Here is a 6,417-nt window from a genome sequence, read left to right on the forward strand (position 1 = left end):
AAAAAAAAACTTCAAAGATATCATTCAGTAATCCTTGAGAATACTTGTTTGATAATTAAGACAATTTTGACATTAGCCAATGCTTTTTAAAATGGGAATGTTTAAGATGTCAAAACTTTGTAAAATACACAGACCCAAACAAAAACTAAACTTTCCTGACAATCTTGTTTCAAGAATATGCATCAAATTGTAAAAAAAATGTCCAATTAGGAACTTTGTTTCCTAAGGTTTCATTGTGTTGTCAGTCAGTCAGACAAACATTCATGATGACAGTAATGTATCAAATGAGAAAAACAACATGCATTTAAATTTGCATCTGGCATTTAACAGAAACTTTAATAAAGAGGACTGTATTTACCCCAACATGGTAGTGCTAAAAGCCCTAATGACAGTATGCAGATCACACTTTCATACTGTTGCAGGTTACAATTGATTTTATGAAGTCACATTCCGAAAAAAAAATATATGTGTATCAATAAATGTGACAGCTCCAATGGTAGCTCTATAAGCAACGGTACAGTTCTCATATAAGTTGAATACGTCCGCTAAAATAGATCTACAGGCTTTTAATGTGGGAATTAAAAGATTAATTTTATAGATCTTCTCTTTAGTGAAATAAAATAATGTATCCTTAATTATGGTTTTTGACTAGCTAAATTTCAAGTGCCCAGTGTAAGCACTGGTGTGTCTTTGTATGGGCATGGTGATGGGCTGGTATCTGGTCCATGTCAAATTCCTGCCTTGTGACCGATGTCAGAAAGTCTAAATTAAATAAGCCAATACTGAATTCAGGACCATCCCGTACACAACGGCTCTTACTCAAGGCATATTTGAAGTAAAAAGATAAAGCAAAAAGCACTGGGTTAGCACAACATGTAACAAACACTAAGTTTCTACCATTTGACATGGAAATTTTGATATAACTAGGCAATGAACAATTTAAACATTTTTCATTGGTCTCTACAGGTTTTTCTCTTAATAGTTTGCAAAAGTGAGAGAACAGCAAACAAGTACTAAACCTCTCTCCATTAAAAGTGATGGCAAACAGCACATACTACCCCCCATAGCAGTTCACCAATTCCATCATGATCAAAGTATACTGTCAAAGACATTTTAACAAATACACAGTGATTGACTAAACAATGTTTTATTTTTGCCCATTTTAAAGAAAATAAAACAAAATTTTAATTATAATAATTAGATGGCAGCATTGTGGCACAGTGGTTTTTGAAGCTACCTAACAAATCCACTATCCCACGCTCAAATCCTGTGCCCATTCTATACATGTGCTACTGGAGTTTGCATAGTTCCTGTTGTATCTGCCTGGTTGGCAGGTATTGTTTTGTTGTCATAGTCCACTGATATGAATGTTAACTTAATCGATGCATACAGATTGGTCACTTGTATTTATTTGTTGGTAACACAAGAGAGCATCACCTTCCAAGCTGGCAGACTTCAACATGTGTGGACATGAACATGTATCCTCCTCCCCACTAACCCTCAACATAGGCGCCCACAGGGTAAGTGTGTTAAACCCCCTTCTGTGCTACTTCTTCACCAACTGACAAGTGATCAGACAAAGCTTGAACTCAATTAATAAAGGGAGTGCCACAACTTTTAGGTATATGAGGAAAGACCATATTTCTCCAACTGTACTCACTAACATCTATTTGTGTAGGGCTCAAGACTGTAGGCCCTGAAGAGGGTAGTGAAGGTGGCACAGAATGTTACGAGCACCAAGCTGCATTCTGTTCAGGACATTTAGCACATAACACACTCTGCCTTACTATTGCAAACATTATCATCAAAGGCCTCAGCCATCCTACACAATTGCTTTTCTCACTTCACTCTTCTGGCAAACGGTACAGGGCCATTGGCATTTGCACCAACAGATTCAAGGACAGGTTCTTTCCACAGGTCATGAGGTTAAAGAATAGGGAGTCAAAGTAAATACCACAGGTGTTCTTGTTTGGTACCTCTATATATACCTATCTATATACCTACCTACACACACCAATAAGCCACAACATTAAAAGCACAGACAGGTGAAGTGAACACTTTGATTATCCTGTTACAATGGTACCTTTCAAGGAGTGAGGCATATTAGGCAGTGAGTGAACAGTCAGTTCTTGAAGGCGATATGTTGGAAACCAGAAAAATGGGCCAGTGTTAGGATCTGAGTGACTTTGATAAGGACCAAATTGTTATGGTTAGACAACTGAGTAAGAGCATCTCCAAAACAAGTCTTGTGGGGTGTTCCCAGTATGAAGTGGTGGTTGTACATGCAAAAAGTAGTCCACAGAAAGACAACTGTTGAGCACCCATGTGCCTTCCACTGGTTCAAGGCTCAATGATGCACATAAGGTGCAATGGCTAGCCCATCCGGTCCAAACCCATAGAAGAGCTATTGCAGCACAAATTGCTGGCCATGAGAGAAAGGTATAAGAACACCTCGTGCATCACAGCTTGTTGCATATGGTGTTGTGTAGTTGCAGGCCAGTCAGAGTGCTCATGTTGAACCCTGTCCATTGCTGAAAGTGCCTACAATGGGCATGTGTTAGAACTGGATACCAAGGAGTAATTAATAGAAGAAGATGCCCTGGTCTGATGAATCACATTTTCTTTTAGATCAGGTGGATGACCATATGCATGTGTGTTGTTTACCTGCAAAAAAGATGTCAGTAGGATACACTAAGGGACAAAGGCAAGCCAGCAGAGGCAGTGTGATGCGCTTGGCAATTTTCTACTAGGAAAACATGTACCACCTACCTAAATATTGATGCAGGCCACGAACACCCTTTCATGGCAACGATAATCCTTGTTTGCAGAAGCCTTTTTCAGCAGGATAATGCACCCTTGCTCAGGAATGGTTTAAGTCACATGGCAAAGAGTTTGAAGTGTTCACTTAGCCTCCAAATCCCCCAGATCTCAATCTAATCCATATAGACCCCACCTTGCAACTTAAAAGAATCTGTTGTTACAATCTTGATGCCTGATACCACAGGACAACTTCAGAGGTCTTGTGGAGTCCATGTTTTGATGGGTCTGGGTTCAGAGCTGTTCTGGCAGTACAAGGGCGACCTATACATGTTAGGCAGGTGGTTTTAATGTTGTGGCTTGTCAGTGAGTGTGTATGGACTCTTAAAAATAAAGGTACCAGAGTAGATCTTCAGAGCGAAGCCATAGAGGAACTATTTTTGGCTCCCAAAAGGTCATTCCACATGAAAGGTCCATAAAGAAGCTTTATTTTGATCAGTAAAAGGTGCCATACAGTAAATAACCACAAATAGATGGAACACATTTGTGAAATACCAATAGGTTGACGGTTTTAAAGGTAATCTTGCTGCACACACGTAACACAGATTAAGTCCAGGTTTTCTTAAATCTTTCAGGATCCTGCTATTTAGCCTACCAGACAGAGATTTTTCTTTTTTTGTCTATATATTCAAAATGTTTTAAGCAAACATAAGCAAAAAACTCTTCCCAGATCGAAATGGTTCTTTGTCAAGCAATAGTTTTACAAGGAACCATAACCAGTAAAGAACCATAAAATGCCATTAAAGAACCATTATTTTTTCAGAGGGTGTGTAAATAACAAAATTGAAAATATACGTTACAATTTATTATTCTTTACTATTCTGACGATACATGGAAGTGAGCCTTTCATTGTATGCATTTATACATTACAATAAATGTGCACCTATTTGTTTAACTTGGCTACTTAATATAGTGTGTCCCTTTTGGTTTGATGTGGCATACAAACCCACTCAATCCACCTCTTCTACTACCTGGGTACAGAGAGGCATAATGGCGTTGACAATGAGGTCTGCCATGTTCTTCTAATTTACTACAGCTATCGATCTCAAAACTAGTGTTTGCACAGAACATCATTATACGGTAATTCTTGATGTCAGGTCTTGTATTACTGCCACGTCTCTCAAATCTCAATTTTTGAATCTACTTCAAATACACTAACAGTTTACTCAAGGCGCTACCAGTTTTAAAATCACTGGTTGCTTTGTAAGCGGTTTTGTTATGGTGCATGTTATTACTGGTCCTTGCACTTGCTAGGGAGCTTGGGACCTCACCGCCTGAACTTGACACGAGAAGAAGCAACCAGATGTCCACGATAGCATACTATTAGATCTTGTCAAAAAGACAACCAACATAACATAGACGCCTTCATGATGCAGGTGGAAACGGGAGAAACTCCACCTACACGAGAACATGAAAAGTTAAAACGCAAAATCCCACTCGAGTGAGGTAGCAGAACACACCGGACTGGCTAAAGTGTACGGCGAAAGTGTGTTTAAAAAAAGGCTTCACAAGTTTCAACGTCGAACATAATTAATCTAAACCAACGAAATGTACATTTCTCCATTTATACAGACGTGTGGCTTTACAGAGTTGAACACGGCGCATGTCTGTGCTGAAAAAGAAGTTTCACCACATTTGCGTAGTCCGCAGCTTCAAGCAGAATGATTCAAATACAGACGCTCATCTCTTCTGCTAACCAGTAAACTATTATAAAACCTCACACCTCCGCCTTTAGAAGGACATATTTAACGCGTTCTTTTGTAAACTTGCCTTCAATCAAACACATATCTTAACTTGAAAAGGCGTTAATTCCTTACACAGCAAGACTACTGAACGGCAACCTCATGACATCCCTTAGCTGTGATGACTGCTGCATTGTATAATACTTACATCGTAGTCTATTGTATGTCTGATAAATACAATGTTATTAGTATTTTTACAATTTTGATTACCATTGTGCGGGATTGAATGAGCGAATAATTACAAGCTTACAAATACCTGTGCATTTCAGCCGTTCGATTTCGAATGAAGGTTTTCGCAATGGATTTTTTAAAAGCCCACATAACACTACACTTTTGGTGGTTCATCATGCGAACTCACGAACAAACGAAGTTAACGAAGCAGACTATTAGAAAGGGGTGCATAGATCTCGACCCCTAAATCGAAAAGCAGCTTCGCAAAGTCAGAATTCTGCTTGCAACATCAGTACCGAGGAGCCAACTATAGTGCAGCAGAAACCTTTTTCTATAATAAATGACTTCACAAATATAATGTGACGTACATGCCGTGTGAAATTACTCATTAAACTGCATTGCAGGCACATGAGCGATGTCGATGACACCCCCCCCCCCCCCCCCCCAAAAATAAGCAAAACCTGTTAGCTTCCGTTAACGTAGCAGCCGTGAAGGCTATCAAACGTGCGACATGAATCCTCGACCTGTTTTCGTTTTTCTCCTTTCTTATTATGTTGCATCAAAATCAACAATGAAAACGCCGACTGATGCCCACGGCAGAGGCCACTGTAACAAGAGATTACATGTGAATTATGTACGTGGACTTGTCATTTGTTGATTTGTGAACCGCTGTCAAATAACAGTAAAACGGTCCCGCTACCTTAAGCTTACACTCCGGCAATATTGCCATGATACTTCTAGGAAAAGCTCCCATGAACGCTACACTAACAATAGAAAAACCGCACAAGCCCACTGGCTTTTAATGGTTTATTAACAGCCAAACCATCCCAGAAACAATTATATACGTAAAAATATAGTCTACTCACCTAAATCTTCTGTCTTATTTCACCTCCTTCTTGGTAGCAAACTCGTGCTTGCAGTAATAATAAAAAAAAAAACTCCTCTCCGCCCAGCGTCGATCAGCCCATTCAGCCGCTCCAATGAGAAACTCATGCAGGCGTTCGAATCGAACCTGCTTCGTCGATGTGACGGCCGCGCGGAGCAAACAGTGAGAGCGAGCGAGCGCGCGCCCGCACACACGTACGTACGTGTCTCATACCCGTGTTGACATTGGAATTTCTGGGCGTATGTGATTAGGGGAGCCTGAGAGTTTTGCTTTCATTAACTGATTAACTTCGGAAAACCAATCTTTAAAATGTCCAGAATGTACACTCATTAGGTTGCTGTATCGATACGGATGATTTACAATAAAATATGTAAACGAGAACTAGTTAATTTTGTGGCGGACTGAACGGGACGAATCGTGATGGTGCCCTAACTGGTGACAGGAGTTTGGAAGTGGACCCCTGCCAAATAACTGAGGTCCCACCTCCCCGTTTGCTAAAGAGCGAGTTCGATTCTTTCTTCGTTCTGTTCGCATGAACTTCTGACGACACGCTGGTTTCAGTTTATGCTTACATTTAGTAACCGGATTCTGGGCTCAGTAAGACAGCACGCTCTTCAGTGAACATTGGTCAGTGGTTTCTAGTGTCCAGCTAAAGTTACAGATTCCTTTGTTGAAGGCTGTAGTCCATGGTTTGGTTTGCCGTACGACTGATTTCTACATTAAAATAAACTAATGTGGTTTCTTTAACACATTGACTTTATGGTGTTTTTTTGAAGTTGATGAAGAAAGAAGTACTGTACT

The 6,417-nt window shown here is 39.9% G+C and overlaps 1 protein-coding gene across 2 annotated transcripts in view; it reads right to left on the bottom strand.

Annotated features, from left to right (window-relative positions):
• far1 (fatty acyl CoA reductase 1) overlaps positions 1–5,762 on the bottom strand; it is a 113,980-nt gene extending 108,218 nt beyond the window's left edge. Inside the window, exon 1 of one of the 2 annotated variants that reach the window (XM_051922777.1) lies at positions 5,597–5,762. The gene's annotated coding sequence lies outside the window, so the exon portion shown is untranslated. The remainder of the gene's footprint in view (positions 1–5,596) is intronic. The other variant, XM_028793910.2, reaches the window with a different exon arrangement.
• Between the last annotated feature and the right edge of the window lie 655 nt (positions 5,763–6,417).

The sequence above is a fragment of the Erpetoichthys calabaricus genome, chromosome 2 (assembly GCF_900747795.2).
Source record: "Erpetoichthys calabaricus chromosome 2, fErpCal1.3, whole genome shotgun sequence".
NCBI classification, from domain to species: Eukaryota; Metazoa; Chordata; class Cladistia; order Polypteriformes; family Polypteridae; genus Erpetoichthys; species Erpetoichthys calabaricus.